The following is a 17,840-nucleotide window of genomic DNA, read 5'->3' on the forward strand; positions in this document are numbered from 1 at the left end:
AGACAAATTGTATGCTAAATTTGAGTAGTGTGAGTTTTGGCTTTTGGAACTCAAGTTTCTAGGCTATGTTATGTCGGGAGGAGTGACTGTTGACTCTTCTAAAATAGATGTCGTGCAAGATTGAGAACAAACTAAAAATGCATTTGAGATCCGAAGTTTCTTGGAATTAGTCTTGTATTATCGGAGTTCTGTGAAAGACTTCTCTAGGCTATAATCACTATTGACTATGTTGACAAGAAAGGACATAAAGTTTGTATGGAGTGAAGCTTGTGAGAAATCCTACTAAGAACTTAAGACTATACTTGCCACCGCACAGGTCTTGATTATTTCGGAGAGGGGATTGGGTTACACTGTTTATTGTGATGCGTCTCGGGATGGGTTAGGGTGTGTGTTGATGCATGAAGGGAATGTTTTGGCCAATGGTTCACGACAATTGAAAACTCACGAGAAAAATATCTTGAAGTTATACTTTGACGGAGTAGCCAACTAGATAGGTTACGAGATAGGAGTGTTGATCATCACTCCCAATGATTCCCACATACACTTAGCTTTCAAACTCTGTTTCAAAGTATTTAATAATCAAGCCGAGTATGAAACATGTATCATTGGATTGGAAGTATAGCCCTTGAATTAGGGGCAAAAAGGCTAAAAGTGATAGGAGATTTGAATTTGGTTGTTTCTCAGGCTTGGGGAGATTGAATAGTGAATGAAGAGATGATGATCTACCATCAAACTTTGGATATCTTCATATTGAGATTCAAAAAGCTAACATTCACACATCTACTACGAGAAAATAATCGGTTTGCGGATGCCTTAGAGACTTTAGCTTCACTAGTGGATATACCAGTGGGAGTCAAGATGTGCCCGATAATCATATAACTAATATATGTACCTGCATATGAGATAATAGCACTATTTGAGGAGGTTTAGGATGAGAACCCTTGGTATCATGATATCTGGAACTTTCTGGAGAATGAAACATTCCCACAAGGGGCAACTGCAAAAGACAAGAGAGGGATATGGCATCTAGCCATTCAATTCATCATTTGTGGAGGAAAATTATACATAAGAGATTATTTAGGAATGCACAAGCCGTGTGTGAACAAAGAAAAAGCGAAGCGCATCATGGAAGCAATTCATAGCAGTGAGTGTGGAGCACACATGAATGGAGTCATGCTTGCCAAAAAAATCCTTCAGCAAGGGTATTATTTGTTAACAACGGAAAAGGACAATATCGACTTCATTCGAAGATGTCACAAATGTCATTCTCAATATGGGGCGTAGATGTCATTGGGGCTGTCACACCGAAAGGTTCAAATGGGCCTGAGTTTATTCTAATTGCCATTGATTATTTCACAAAGTGGGTAGAAAAAGGGAAGGTCATTGAATGATGCACCCCCTTTCACCAAATGAATTGATTGGCATCTACTAACATTCTATTTTATGAGATTAATAATTAATTATTTCATAAAATCCATTATTAAACCCTAAAACCTTTACTACCCTAAAACTAAGTGATTTGAATAAAATAAATACACATAATTTAGATTTAAAAGAATAAAGCCACGTTTTTCATAAACCCCAAGGAGTTGGTCTGGTGGTGGCAAGGCCTTGGGTCTTGGGGGTGTGTTCCCTCCAAGGTTCAGGGATCAAAATCTCTTAGATGCTAACAATTCCTTGGGGCTATCAGATGGGCAGAAAACCCTTGAATTAACCGTGGTATACTTGCAGAAAACTCCTTCCTGAGGGTCTATACACCTGTGGAGATTACACGGGCTTTGATCCGGACACCCCAATGACAATAAAAAAAATAAAAAAAATAAAGCCATGTTTTTCATAAAATAATTGTTTTTCAATAAAAATAGATTTCTTTTTTAAAATTACATGGTCATAAACTTTAATCTAAAATAAGCAATATTCATAAAAAAATAAAAAATAAAAATCCAAAACACCAATTTTGCACTAAAAAAACACATAACTTGATTTATGGAAAAACAATGCAACAAGCAAGCAATATAACAAAAATGAAAGAAGACTTACCCGGATTCCATTGCTAGTGTATTACATGCATTGCATAAAATAAACATGAACCTAAATATGCAATTAATCATGCAAGTATGAACCTAAACCCAATTTAAGACTACTAACATGATTATAAACAAAAGCAACACTTAAACAAATAAAAAACAAAAATATGCTAGAAATGCATAATTATATGAATATTAAACTACCCTAAACATGCTGTTTAAATAAACTAAACAAAACATGCGAAAACAAAGCAAAAAATACGCAAAACTAATGATTTACATGATGATTGTGATAAACTAATACCCTAACATGATTACATACTAAAAAATGGACTAAAAAAGGTACTGAAAATAAAGAAAACAAAGCACTTACTCGCTGGTTTGAGTTAAACTGAAGAAAACACAAGAAAAAAGGTAAGTTCTCTTGTTTGCAAGCTTCCCTCAAGCTTAGTGTGACAACCACCTCCTTGATTAATTAAGCTAATTAGATGATTTATATTGATTATGTGTTTATGTGTTATTATGTGCCATGTGTGAATTGAATTGTGATATGGTTAACAGATATGTGTATAGGATATGACTTGAACCTGTTTGAATCAGTAATTTATATAAGGTTAGAATAAAATATTTGGATAGGCAATTAGAGCCTAATTCACATTAGTATGATTAAATTTAGCGTAATTTAAATTTTAGAATGATAATTTAATTAAGTATTTGATTAATGCAATTTAATCCAATGTGACTAATTAATCTAACCTAAAATTAAATAACATAATTAGAGATGTCCTAATCTTAGTCAACAAAATTAAGTTTAGACGAAAAGAGTTTGAGGGAAACAGAGAGACTTAATGCATTATGTTGGAGTTATACAACTTGACAGAGGGAGTTCTAGAGAACTCAAGAAGAAAAGAAGATGAAGAAGAAGAACTAAGCAAATCTTCAACATTTGGAACTCAAACTTACATGTTTTACGATTTTACATTTTTATTCTAGAATTTGATCTTTTGCACAAAAATTGAATATTGATTTGAAGTTAAGATTTTTGTTTAAAGTTAGATATGTTAAATCCAAGATGTTTTCAAGAGTTTTGGTCCTTGCAATGCATAAAATTGAATTTGAGATTGCAAAGAATTGAGTTCCAAATTGAAGTAGATTTTCGGACACTCTTCAACCCAGAATTGCACGTGTGGTTTGGAGCCCCGCACGTAAGGAAAACAGAGCACAGCAAGGCTTCAACACTGTTTTAATTGCACGTGTGGAGCGCACGTGTGGTGATGGTTCCAAACGTGTGGCAAGGCCCTATGCACGTGCGGTTTTCAGGGCAGTCCCAGTTTCATTTTCTCTCCGTTTTTCTGATTTTCGGGCCTTCATTTGCATGGTTTTCACGTGTATTTCAAATTCATATGCTTATCATGAACACGAAAGAAATTAAAGAATGAATAGAAATAACTGAACGAATAAGTAACGAATGACCCAAATAGGTTTAAGAACTGACATAGTGAATTGAACATATTTTGAGATGTTGTGCTTGAATGTGTTTGTGTAGGTTAAACGTTGCATTTTGATCACATGATTTAGGGAGCCAACTGTGAGTAAAAACCTTGTAAAGATCTGTTTGAACTATAAGTATTTTCTGAAATTATAAATGTTCTATATCTGAAATGATACTTTCTGTTTAACTGAATGATTGTCTTATTTGTGAAATGTAATCATGGCATCCATAGCATCTATTACTGTTACTGTCACTGCTACTATTACAAAGATCTCTGTCAATTCCAATTCTTGGAACTATTGTTACTGAGTTGATGACCATCATACATGGTTGATTCGGTCTTTTCAAAACCTATTATACTGTTCTGCTAATGGATATACCACGTATGGCTGTTATGATTTCCATATGATTTTATATGTTATGAGATATTGATTTGAGAAATTGATTCAATGATGAAAACTGATTGTTTTAAATTACTATAAGGACATCATCCATAACCCTTTTACATAGTTGTTATTTACTAGGCTCCAACTCACCCTTTTATATATGTATTTAGGTGATCAAGTGCAAGACTGGACTTAGCGGTGCCGACCTGAACTTCATTTTGTCAAGCCAACTTCTGTGCCTCACTTCGAGGTTCCTACCAGTCAAGCTTCAAATCTACATGGGTGGTTTAGAATTCACCCTTTTGGATTTTTGTGAACAAGTGTTGTGAATGTTTTTAAAACTTTTGTTAAGACTGGTTTGTTATTGGGATTTAATCCTTGAATTATGTTGGTGTTTTTGTACATAATCTTAATGTTTGGACTTATGTGTGTTTAGATATAATAGTTTGTTTTGGTCGTTTAAGTCTTCATAGCTCATTGGACGTTATATTTTAATATTTATAGGCTTCTGCCAGCCTCTATTATTGTATTACTATTAAGCAGGCCTTTGGTAATCTCGGATTACTGGCCGGTCACTTCTCTAAATCCCTTGGGGCGGGGGTTGGGTCATGATAGAGTGGTATTAGAGCACAAGTTATACCGCACACACGCATCCAAATGAGCTATAGGATGTCCTAAAAAAGAAATTAGGGCATTACATCAACATGTGTGAGTGTGTGGAATTGTTACGTGCATACTTAATGTAAATGTGAATGGGAGAATTGTATTTCCTATGTTTATTATTACCATGTTTTATATAGACCAATGGAGAGAACAAGAAATGCAGATGAGTCAGAATCTTCGGATGCTAGAATAGACTGGTTAGAAAGAATGGTTGAATTATTGACAGAATCTCTGAGACAACAATAACAAAGTCAACAACTCCCACCTCCTCCTCTGCCACCAGTGCAAGTTGAGCCAAACAACAATGACGACATAATAGCTCCAACATAGAAGTTCAATAAAATGAAACCGTCAACCTTCCAGGGAGGCATTTGAAAGCTGAGGCGTGGATTTTAGAGACTGAAAAATTATTTGAGGTTTTCCCGTGCACTAAGGCACAAAAGGTTCTACTGGCAATCTTTACTTTACAAGAGGAAGCAAGACGGTTGTAGATACTCATTCGAGACAACAACGGTTCTATGACTTGGGCTCAGTTTAAAGAGGCATTTTATGAAAAATATTTTCCCCAGTGTGTCCGTGACAGCAAAGTGTTTGAATTTGAGCAGTTGAAGCAAGACACTATGTTTGTGGTCGAATATAAAGCTAAATTCACGGAGCTTGCTTGATATGCACCGCACATGGTAGATTTTGACTTTAAGAAAGCCAGAAAATTTGAGAGTGGACTTAATGTTGAAGTACTCGATCGGGTTAATGTCCTCAAATTGACAAAATATGTAGATGTTCTTGCTAGAGCTCTTATGTCTGAGGCAAATATTGCAGCATTAAAGTAGGCCAAGACACCAGTGACTGAGTGGAATAGTAAAAGGCAAGGGCTTATTTTCAAGAAGGACCGGAACAACTCATAGAATAAGAAACATAATATAGGGTCATCGAATAGTTCCATTCAAGGGAATAGTTCTACACCGCCTTGTCCAGAACGTGGTAGAAGACATAAAGGTGTTTGTTTTAAGATTTTCGGGGCATGCTTTAGTTGATGAAAGATTGTCCTCTCCTACCCCAAGGCGCTAATTGACTTATAGCAAGTTCAGCGGCATTATCCTCTACACTAAAACCAAATCCTAAAGCTACTTCAAGGAAAGAAACTTTAAGGCAAGGATAGGTTTTTCCGCTTGTACTTGGTGATGCACAAAATACCGAGGCAGTAGGGTTAAGTATACTCCTTATTTGTGCTCAAAATGCTTATATTTTGATTGACTCGGAGTCTACACACTCATTTGTATCGCATGCTTTTTCGAACAAATTAACTAGACCATTGGAACTTATGAATTATTTATTAGCTGTGTCATCACCATCTAGGGGGTCTATAACTTGCACCTATGTATATCCTGCATGTGAAATTATAATTTGGGATATGATTTTATATGTTGATTTGTTGTTTCTGAATACTGATCATTTCGACATAATTTTGGGGAAGGATTGGTTAACGAAATATCATGCCACTATTGATTGTGTAACCAACAAGTTGTGTTCCGACCACCTGGGTTGCCTGAATTTACATTTAATGGAATTGGTGTTGTACCCTCCCCGTACTTGATTTCATCTATGAAAGCGTGCAAATTGATTAGGAAAGGTTGTAGAGAATATTTGTGGTGTATACTGAATGTGCCAATTGTTGATAAAGCTAATGTAGACAGTATTCCTATGGTCAGAGAGTTCCCAAATGTTTTTCTAGATGATTTGCCAAGAATTTGATTGATAGGGAAATTAAGTTCACTATTAAGGTAATACCGGGCACATAGTCGATTTCCAAAACTCCGTATCGAATGTCAATTACTGAATTGAAAGAATTGAAAGTTTAATTACAAGAGTTGTTGGACAAAAATTTCATCCGACCTAGTACTTCATCGTGGGCGCTCCAGTCGTATTTGTGAAAAAGAAGGATGATTCATTGAGGCTTTGCATTGATTACCGCGAGTTAAACAAGGTGACCATGAAGAACAAGTATCTGTTACCTCATATCGACAATTTATTCGATCAGTTGCAAGGGCTTCAAGTCTTCTCCAAAATTGATCTTAGATCCGGATACCATTAACTGAAAGTCAAAGCTGAGGACATAGAAAAGACTGTTTTCCGAACAAGATACAGACATTACGAATTTCTTGTTATGCCTTTCGAAGTAACTAATGCACTAGCTGCTTTTATGGATCTAATGAATAAAATTTTCAAGCCACTCCCAGATGAATTTGTCGTAGTGTTTATAGATTATATCTTGGTCTATTCTAAAAGTAAAGAGGAACATGAACATCACTTGAGAATAGAACAATGCAGGACTTTGGCTGATATTTCTACTTGACCAGCAATACTTAAAGAGATTAAAGAAAAGGGTAAATTACAAATACACCCCCTGAGGTTTGCTTAAAGTACATATTGCCTCCTATGGTTTAAAAAATTACAAATACCTTCTTGTTAGTATTTTTTATTTAACAAAATTAACGAAAAAAATGAAATTCATAATTGTTCTCCTATACAATAATAAAATTACTTAAATTATTAATTGAAACATATTTCTAACATCATTAAAAACTGTTAATTGACTTGCTGATTTATTAATAAAAGGGACAATTTGTTATGAAATTAGAAACCTTAGGGGTGAAATGTAATTTCCAAAATTATAGGGGGCGATTCATATTTTAATCAAACCTCAGGGGGTGTATTTGTAATTTACCCTAAACAAAAATAGCAAGAAGATGAGTTTCTGAAGAAGGTTGTTGAAGAAAGAGAATGCAAACCGAGATCAGGTTTTATTTTTAAGAATGATGTGTTAAAATTTCAAGGAATGTTATGTGAATCGAATGATGTTGAATTAAAGAAGCGAGTTCTGCGAGAAGCACATAGTTCAAAATTTTCCATCTATCCGGGGAATACAAAAATGTACCAAGACTTGAAGTAAAATTTTTGATGGCTGGGAATGAAGAAAGAAATTGTTGAATTTGTGTCTAAGTGTCTATAATGCCAATAAGTCAAAGTCGAACGTCAATAACCTGCAGGATTGCTTCAGCCACTACCAATACTGGAGTGGAAATGAGAGCATACTACCATGGATTTCATTGTGAGACTACCTCGCTCCACTAGAGGCATGGACTCGATTTGGGTTATTGTTGACCGTTTGACTAAATCTGCTAATTTCTTACCTGTCAAAACATTCTATAATGTAGATAAGTTAGCAACAATTTATATTAATGAGATTGTAAGATTGCATGGAGTGCCTGTGTCAATTGTTTCTGATAGGGATCCGAAATTCACTTCGAGGTTTTGGCAAAGTTTGAAAAAGGCATTGGGAACTGAATTGAGATTAAGCAGTGCATATTATCCACAGACCGATGGGCAGTCAGAAAGAACAATACAAACTCTGGAAGATATGTTGCGTATGTGTGTGTTGGACTTTCAAGGGAATTGGGAAATCCATCTACTTGTAGCCGAATTTGCATACTATAACAGTTTCCATTCAAGTATTGGCATTGCACCTTACAAGGCTTTATATGGTAGAAAAAGTTGATCACCGATTTGTTAGACTAAAGTTGGAGATATAGCTTTGCTTGGACCCGAAATTGTGCAAGAAACGACAGAAAAATTGAAGTTAATTCAGCAACGGTTGAAAACAACACAAAGTTGGCAGAAAAGCTACACGAATGTTCGAAAATGAGATAGGGAATCTGAAGTGGGTGATCATGTCTTTATTAAAGTGACACCAATGAAAAGGCAGACTCATTTTGGAAAGAAGGGCAAGTTAGCACCTCGGTACATTGGACAGTATGAGATTATTGAGAAAATTAATCCAGTGGCGTATCAAGTAGCTCTCTCATGATATGGAACATATGCATAATGTATTTCATGTTTCAATGTTGTGGGATTATATCTAGGATCCTTTTCATGTCATTGAGCCTACTCATGTTCTTTTGAGTGATGATTATACATATGAAGAACGGCCTATTAAAATTGTCAATAGTAGGATCAAAAAGTTAAGGAACAAAGACGCTACGTTAGTGAAGGTAGATTGGCAAAACCATGGTGGGATTTATGCGACTTGGGAAAGGGAAGATGATATGAAGAAAAGATATCCTGAACTCTTTGCATTAGATACCATGTTCTTCCCGGAGGAAGGTAACTAAGTTTAGAGGATCAGATTGAAGTAGATTTTCGGGCACTCTTTAAGCCAGAACCGCATGTGCGATTTGGAGCCCCACACGTGAGGACAACAGAGCACAACAAGGCTTCAACATTGTTTTAATTACACGTGTGGAGCGTACGTGTGGTGATGGTTTCGAACGTGTGGCTAGGCCCTCCGCACGTGCAGTTTTCAAGGCAATCATGGTTTCATTTTCTCTCCGTTTTCCTGATTTCGAGGCATCCATTTGCATGGTTTTCACGTGTATTTCAAATTCACATGCATATCATGAACACAAAAGAAATTAAAGAATGAATAGAAATAACTAAACGAATAAGTAACAAATGACCCAAATAGGTTTAAGAACCAATGGAGTGAATTGAACATATTTTGAGATGTTGTGCTTGAATGTGTTTGAGTAGGTCAGACGTCGCATTTTGATCACGTGATTCAGGGAGCCAATTGTGAGTAACAACCTTGTTAAGATATGTTCGAACTATACGTATTTTCTGAAATTATAAATGTTCTATATCTGAAATGATACTTTCTGTTTAACTGAATGATTGTCTTATTTGTGAAATGTAATCGTGGCATCTATAGTATCTGTTACTGTTACTGTTACTGTTACTGTTACTATTACAGAGATCTCTATTAATTCCAATTCTTGGAACTACTGTTACTAAGTTGATGACCATTATACATGGTTGATTCGGTCTTTTCAAGACCTACTATACTGTTCTACTAATGGATGTACCACGTATGACTATTATGATGTCAATATGATCTGATATGTTATGAGATACTGATTTGAGAAACTGATTCACTAATGAAAACTAATCATTTTAAATTACTGTAAGGACATCGTTCATAACCCCTTTACATAGTTGTTATTTATTGGGCTTTAGCTCACCCTTTTATATATGTATGTAGGTGATCAAGTGCAAGATCGGACTTAGTGGCGTCAACCTGAACTCTGTTTTGTCAAGCCAATTTATGTGCCTCACTTCGAGGTTCCTACCGGTTAAGCTTGTTTTGGTCATTTAAGTCTTCATAGCTCATTGGACGTTATATTTTATTCTTTATAGGCTTTCAGCAGCCCCTATTATTGTATTACTATTAAGCAGGACTTTGGTAATCTTGGATTACTGGCCAGTCACTTCTCTAATCCCTTGGGGCAGGGGTTGGGTCGTGACACTTAGATTCTGATTAAGTTCAAGTTCTTCAAACATTAGATGCTTTTTAAGTTGTTAAAGTTGTTGTAGGGTGTGTTATTTTTAGAGCTTAGGATTTAGGGTGAGAGGATGCAAGTGTTTTTCACTCAAAACTCACAAAAATTGCTCAAAGTTTGAATCTTTTGAAAGGGGAAGGGGGGACGGGTTGCTTTTATCGGCAAAGGGGAATTGGAAAACAAACAAAAGGGGCATGCTAGCGTTGAGCATTGTTTCCCTCTTGCGCCTCCCGAGCAAATCACACCATTATCTAGTTGCCCAACTGAACTGGATTGCACAGGGACGTACGACCACAAATTGTATGTGTAGGCGCACAACCAATGTGCGACCACACAAGGTAGGTGTGTGTGCACATGGCACGTGCAGGCACACGTATTGCCTTGGGATGTGTGCCATCTATGCATGCAAAAGTGTGGGGTTCCGTACTTTTGGCTCACTTGTGGCCCAAGTAAGCCTAGTTACCTCTCAATCAGTGTTTTTGGATAAACCCAGCTATTAATTTTGGAAAATATTATTGACTAAGACTTAACCAAACCTTCCTCTCTTCCCCAGGACTAAAGAGTTAGGTTTTGGCTAAAAACGAGTCCAGGGGTAAAATGATCATTTTTTAACAAAAAGTTAGTCTTTGTCTAACAGGGTAATACAACAACTCGTAACAACTTTCAAATACTTCCTAGGTGAAATAATTACCATTTCATCATCGGGAAGCTTGCAAGCACTCGAAGTCTTATGGTTAGTCAAAATGGGGTGTTGTAGACTTGGGCGCCACTAATTGCTTACTTGATGGTGTAGGCTATCTTATGCAAAGGTTTGATTTCTTCGGCAACGAGAGCGTCAAATCCCAACCCACAACCCCTTTTTGGACCAAAACCATTTTGACCAAAATGATTTTAGACCTTAAACCCTCTCTTTCAAAATATTTTTGAAAAAAAGTTACTACGATGTTCCGAGGCTCGCATTTCATTAAATGTTGTGCTTTTCGATAAACCGAGCAAGGACAAAGTAGAAATGCATGAAAAAGATGTGAAATTTTTGAAAAATATTCCAAAACACCTTATTTAGTGGTTTGGAGTTGAAGAAAATTGGAGGAGAGGGAAGAAACCTAGTTAGGGAAGAAGTTAGGCATGAATCGTTAAGAGAAAGTCAAGCAGCCCTCGCTAAATCGGGCCTATCCATTTGTACACTTGGATTTCAACTATGACACCACCATAGTTGGAAAGTAGACTTCCAGGTCTTCATTTTACATTCAAGAATCTCCTCAAGCCGAGGCCAGATGAAGAAGATATGGCTGGTTGAAGTTAGGCATCAATCTGGTTGGACCGAAACTGAGCAGTCTTCACTAAAATAGGAATATCTCTTAACACACTTGGAATTTTGATGTGAGGCTGCCACCATTGTAAAGAAGATTTACGGGGCTTCAATTTAGGCCCAAGAATGACCTACAAAGGAGTCCAGATGAAGGAGATATTCCAATTTGAAATCAGGCCTAGAAGCATATTTTTGGTGGCCGACTGGCCACCATCAGTGGCCGACCGACCACCACAAGTGGACGACCAGCCACTACTTCTGGCCGTCAGCCATTTGTGAAAAAAGCTCAAATTTTCCAGATATTATCCTTCAGTTGTCTCCCACACTGCTCCAGATATTTCTGAATTGACATTTTTGACTTGAGCTCTTGTATTTCTATATATAGAGGCCATTCTCTATTGTTTTCAAGGTTAGAAAGTTTGGGAGCCTCTCTCTCTAAAATCTCTCTCTCTATAATCCTCTCTCTCTAGATTTCTCTCATTTGAGCTTTTGTGCTGAGAAGCTTGTATACTTCCAACTTTAACCTATCAACCCTTAACCAAAGTGGTTCATCTTTGGGCTGAGGTTGCTTGAACCTCTCTTGGAGCCTCCTTTGAGCTTTAGAAAGGGTTTTGAGCTTGAATTTGTGCATGAAATTGTCTTGTGCTTCAAGAGGTATAAGACTCATCTTTAGAACTTGTCTTGCACAACTTGTGTTACTATCTTTTGCATTGTTTTTGAGCTGGTTTTCAACTGTAAAACCTCTATTTTTCAGCCCTAAAAATGGTGGTTTAAGGCCTTTTTGAGTTTGGGGGTTGTCTCCTCTTTTTGTTCCTTAGCTTGTATAGCATTTTGTGCCATCTTTCTAGGCTTTCAAACCAAAATTTTTGGGCCTTTAAACCACTGAAATTCAGAGTTATTTCAGTGGTAAAAATCATGTTTTGAAGTCCAAAAATGGAGAAGTTGGCCTCCCCTCCTTGTGTCTCACTTGCATGTCTAGTTAGCATCACATGATAGCATGTTTTTTGCGCCTTAACTTAGCTTATTTTCAGCATGTATTTGCCTTTGATTTGGCATGATTTAGCTCTGTTTTGGGCTGTCTTGGTCATGTGGGCTTTGTTTTTGTATAGTTGTAGTGCAAATGGCCTTCACTAGCTCATTGTTTTAAGGCCTCTAACATGTTTTGCATGAGATGGTTGCATGTTGTAGCATCTTTTAACATGTAATTTCAGCATATATAGCTCTGTCACATGTTCATTTGTTTCACTCTTTCATTGCTTTTAAGAGTTGTGTCTTGAGTCTTATTTGCGAGCTACCATGTGAGCATGTTTTTCTAGCCTTTTGTGCTTCAATCTCAACATGTTTTAGCCACTATTTTGGCATGTTTTAACTCTGTCCAAAGCTGGTTTGGTCAGTTGAGCTTTGTGTTGCATGCTTATAATGTTGTGATCTTCACTAGTTTGATGCTTTTGGCTTTTAAACATGTTGTGCATGAGTTGCTTGCATGTTGTAGTATCATTTTGCATGTCATTTCAGCACTGAAATATCTGCCACCTCCCTCATTTCTTCACTTTTCCATTTTCTTTGGGGTTGGTTAGCCTTAAGGTTGTGTTTCAGCTTGAGATTGAGACTTGTACTTAATGGTTTTAATCCTTTTTTGAGGGTTTCTACTAACCAACGGCATGATCTCTCTCATGTCTTAAGTCATCCTTTGGTTGACCCCTCTCTCATTAGAGGACACTCTCCTTGGACTTAGCCGGTTAAAGGACTAATCAATAATGTAAAATGAGTAAATAAAATTGGACAAGTAAAACATGAACAAGATAAGCATGTTGTGTTGCATTGCATGTGTTTGGATCGGACGTTAATCCAAACACAAGAAAAATGGGACGTTTCATACTCAAAGTGATGAAACGTGCCACTTTTCTTGGTCATCGTCACCCTTGATCATGCATGATAGGGTAGTGGTTGTTTTGGTCTTATTTGTGCATTCATTGACCTTGTACAAGCTTGGTTCTCTAGCCATCATACATTGAGAATGCTTGGTTGATCGCTTGAGAGCCAAGAGCTACACTCCTTTGAGCTTGAGAAATGATAAGGAGTGTAGCAGTACACACATTCCTTGAAAGTGCTTTGTTTTGCCTCTGTTACTCTCTGTTGTAGAAAAATCAGAAGTCCAGAAAATGGGGGTGGCCGACCGGCCACTTAAACTAGCCGACCGACCAGTTAAGGTGGCCGACAGCCACTTTTTGTGGCCGACCGGCCACCAATGAATTTCAGTGCAAAAGTGTTCCAGTGTTGGAGCAGAAACAATCTGGAAATTGGTACAATTTTCAGTGATCAAAGCGAGTGCAAACAGACGCATCCGATGGCAAGGCAAGGGCATTTTCGGGAGGAAGCAATTGAGCATGCATGCGTCCCTCGCCTTTGAGGCCATTTACTTGCTTTTGTTTAATTAGTTAGAAATAGCTAATTCATTCCTTCAGGTATTGTAATTATTTAATTAGCTTAGATAGTTAATTAGTTTAATTGCTTTAATTAGATTAGCATAGCTAGTTATTCAATTGTGTTGTTATAATTAGTTAACTAGAATAGTTAATTAATTCTTTTTGTAATAATTAGCTTAGCTTAGTGTAGCTTAGCTTATTCATTCGGACCCTCCTTCGAGAGGGCGTAATGTTGTAATAAGTATGCGTGCGTGTGTGCATGTCTTCCAACCCCACGTCTTTCTCCCTTTTATTTAATTGCTTTCGATGGTTAAATTAGGGATCATGTTTCGATTAGCATACCTTATGCTTGCATGTTTGCATCCATTCATTTGTCTTGCATGTACTGAAGCTCAGCGCATCATTCAAACTGCATTGTCAATTCAATACTTATTTGAATACGTGTTTCAAAGCATGCAATCAAAGTGTTGCAAATACCATAATTAAGTAGCCAAGCCTATTTAGTCGCATTATTGCATGTGTTGCATTAGTCATTTAACATAGTTAGGATCATGCATTCTTTCTAAATAGCTTTTTTTTTGGCTTGGAGTACTCGGTAAGCTTTTATGCTTTAGCATGCTTGCATGAGTGTGATTGCTATATTACCATGTTTCGCATGCTTGCCATGAGGTTATTTGCTTAAATGATTAACTGCATGAATGCCTGTAGATTAAGGCTTGATTGCTTGAATTGGAACAATTCAACGAGTATGAGTTTTAAGCCCACTTTGCGAAGTGGCAAATCATGTTTTAAGCCCACTTGAGGGTGGCAAATTCAAACCATTTTCAAAACCAAACATGAAGTGAATTCGTTCCAATTCTTGCAATTTTAGTCTATACTTGCTTGTGTGCGTCACATAATAAAGTTAGCTAATAACTGGAATAAGAACACACGAGGTTTATAAAACAATATATCATGATAGTAGAGGCCGATCTTTGATTGAGCGAGCAGGGGTGCTCATTTCAAGACCTTCCCCTCTCGTACCCAAGTTCCCGAGCTGAGGCAACTTTGGTAATGACGGACACGTGGCCTTTGGCACGAGTCAGGGTTTCCTAAATTTCCCTAAAATAAAATATTTAGGTGGCGATTCTGTAATCTGGCAAAACAGTCCAATTTTGGCATTATTTGATTTAAAATCAATTTTCCAAAATGATTTGCTAGATTGGACTCTTTGGTGTTTATCAGTTTCACATTGCACTTTATGAGATTAGATTTAGAACCGTGACAGAAGTCCGAACTGTAAGACCAATTCGAGCTCTCCGAAATGGGGTGCAAAGAAAGTCGAGTCTACAGGTGTCTACGCTACTGTCTATAGAAAATCAACTCTACTCAAACTGTATGACTATTGATTCACCAAAACCTCAACTCTGTTATTTCAGTTGTTACATAATACCACATAAGTGTCGCACAATAAGCACAAAATTTGCATCCAATGTCTATGGAGGTTAGAGTTGCCTGATTAAGGCTGAATTATACAACATTGAGGCCGTTAATTAGGATCTCTTAACTTTACTTACTTATCAAACTATACATTTTATGTTTGATTAATGTTAATCAGGTTAGTACACAGTAGGAGCAACAAATGAGCAAAAATGCAGAGAAAATTGCTTCCCCATGTGCGAAGGCCTGTTCCCGAACGTGCAACCTTTACCTCGCAGCCAAATAGGGCCCAAGCTTCCCGCACGTGCGGAGAGTTTTTTCGCAAGGGCGGAACCCTTTCCGCACGTGTAGCCATACCTCAAAAATCGTGCCGCTATTTTAAACCTATTTAAAAGACAGCAGAGGTATAAAAAGATAGAAAATAGGTTGGATTAGGGTTCTGAAAAATTCGAAGAGAGAGAAGAGGCTAGGGTTTGGGAAAAGGTGATTTTCAAGCTTCAAAGGAAATTTTCATGAAGGGTTCTTCTTCCTCCTCTTCTTCCCACTCCTCAATGAGTGGCTAGGCTCATCTTTTTAGGGTTTTGATGAAACCATAGCCATGTAAAGGGATTTTTCTTAAGCATTGATTGTGAAACGATTTGAATAAATGTATGGATCTTTTAGAAGTTTATAATAATTTTCATTTTCATATCTTCAAGTGTTTTACTCCCTGTGATTGTTTAATGCTTGGCATACATTAGTTTTTTTTGTGTTCATGTTCAAAGTATGAGACGAGTCATGCTACGAGAGACGGGTCGTGCTGCTACTATAGTTTAGAGCAAACGCCTCGTGCTACTTGAGATGACTCGTGCCTGTACGTTGAACACAACAATCCTCTTGATCAATGTTTCAAACTTGTAGTTGTGAAATATTGGATAGTTTAAACCGGAGTGCAATTGATGGCCGATGTTAAGTCTTATTTATGTAGTTAGTAGTGAATTTTTTGCCCTAGGATTTTCCCAAAAATTAGTATCTCAAACTCTAATTTTAATTGTCAATTCAATTTTCTCAATTTCATTTAATTCTCGTTTAATCATAATATCCCTCAATCTTTTTATCAAAATTAATTTAGGAATTTAACAATTAAATTAGTTTCATTTCCCTTTTGTCCCTGTGGATTGATACTTAAACTTACCATTATTCTAAGGAATTTGATACAGTTTAGTGTTTATTTTTGGTGTGTGAAATAACCCATCAAATTTTGGTGTCGTTGCCAAGGGACTTTGGCGAAACTAATTAATCTAAAGTTACATTCTTATTTTAATTTTTAGTTTAAGATTTTATATTTTAGCGTTGCTAAGTGTGCAGAGTCTTTGCAAGTAGAACTATCACCGAAGTGCAAGTGGAGCGCAACCGAGCTTTAAAAACAAACCGTAGATCATACAAAAGTAGATCTAGGGTTTCACTAAATCATACAAAATGGACGTTAAATAATCTTGAATTTGTTAAGTTTCCTGTCCTAATTTGGAAAGTTCTATAGCTTACTATATGCAAAGAGGTAGGTTTAGTCAAAGGGTACATCAGCTATGATTGCCTATATACCTCTAGAAACCGCCTTGAATGTCCAAGGGGATGATCAAATGGTATAGGATAGCCAAAGTCTGATGCTTGCTTATTGACATCAACATAGCCCGGCGAGTGGCAAGCCATTCAGGATATTGAGCAACGAAGCTGTTTAAATCAAGCTCACAATGATGCAAATGCAATGAACAATTAGCCAATTAAATATCATAAAATAAAAATTTTCAAGTCAAGTTCTCTTACTCCCCAACAGAGTCATCAACTATGGACATCGTGCCTTTTTGGGTATTAGACGTGTTTCCATACTATGTTGTACCAACTTGATTTCCCACATTAATAGAGTCGTCACTTAATTTTTTTGAAAAATTGAGAAACCTTTAAAAATTAAAACTAAACAAAGGACCGATCCATCATAACCAAATTATTCTACAAGAGGGGAAGGTCATTACGTGATGCACCCCCTCTAGCCCAATCAATTGTTTGGCCACTAATAACCTTTTATTCTATGAGATTTAAATGATTGAATTATTCCACAAAATTCATTATTAACTCTGATTTACACTTTGCCCGACTAAAAGGAATTTAGTCGCCAAAAGTTATACAATAGGCGACTAAAAATTGCGTTGGTCGGCGTTGTATAAGGTTTTAGCTACTAAATTTTTTTAGTAGCTGTATATTAACTATTGGCAACTAAAAAAAATTTAGTCGCTACATATGCCACAATAGGCAACTAAAAAAAATATTGGTCAGAGTTAATTTAGGTGTTAGGCTACTAAAATTTGTTTTAGTCCTGGTATACTAATTTTTGCCGACTAAAATAAATTTAATAGCCAAATCACTAGCATCATTTTACTTTAAATCTTTGGCGCCCACCTAATTTGGTCGGCAAATATACATTTTTGATGACCAAAAAATATTTAGTCGTTATATACTAATTTTTGACGACTAAAATAAATTTAGTAGTCAAATAAATAGTATAATTTTACTTTAAATCTATGGCGACTATTTGATTGGGTCAGCAAATATATATTTTCGGTAATTAAAAAATACTTTAGCCAGCAATAAAACTCAATTTTTTTTTTTTTATGGAAACACGAAATATTACCGCCCAATTTGAGTTTTATGTTTAATTTTAGTTTTAGTTTTTTTTTTTATTTCTCTATAT

The 17,840-nt window shown here is 36.5% G+C and overlaps 1 long non-coding RNA gene across 1 annotated transcript in view; it reads left to right on the forward strand.

Moving 5' to 3' along the window:
• LOC145799148 (uncharacterized) overlaps positions 1-4,321 on the forward strand; it is a 30,244-nt gene extending 25,923 nt beyond the window's left edge. The window contains exon 3 of the long non-coding RNA XR_014341160.1: positions 4,076-4,321. This is a non-coding gene — a long non-coding RNA (uncharacterized LOC145799148). The remainder of the gene's footprint in view (positions 1-4,075) is intronic.
• Positions 4,322-17,840: the final 13,519 nt, after the last annotated feature.

This window comes from Camellia sinensis, chromosome 9 (genome assembly GCF_055761805.1).
Source record: "Camellia sinensis isolate YWXY chromosome 9, ASM5576180v1, whole genome shotgun sequence".
Lineage (NCBI taxonomy): Eukaryota > Viridiplantae > Streptophyta > Magnoliopsida > Ericales > Theaceae > Camellia > Camellia sinensis.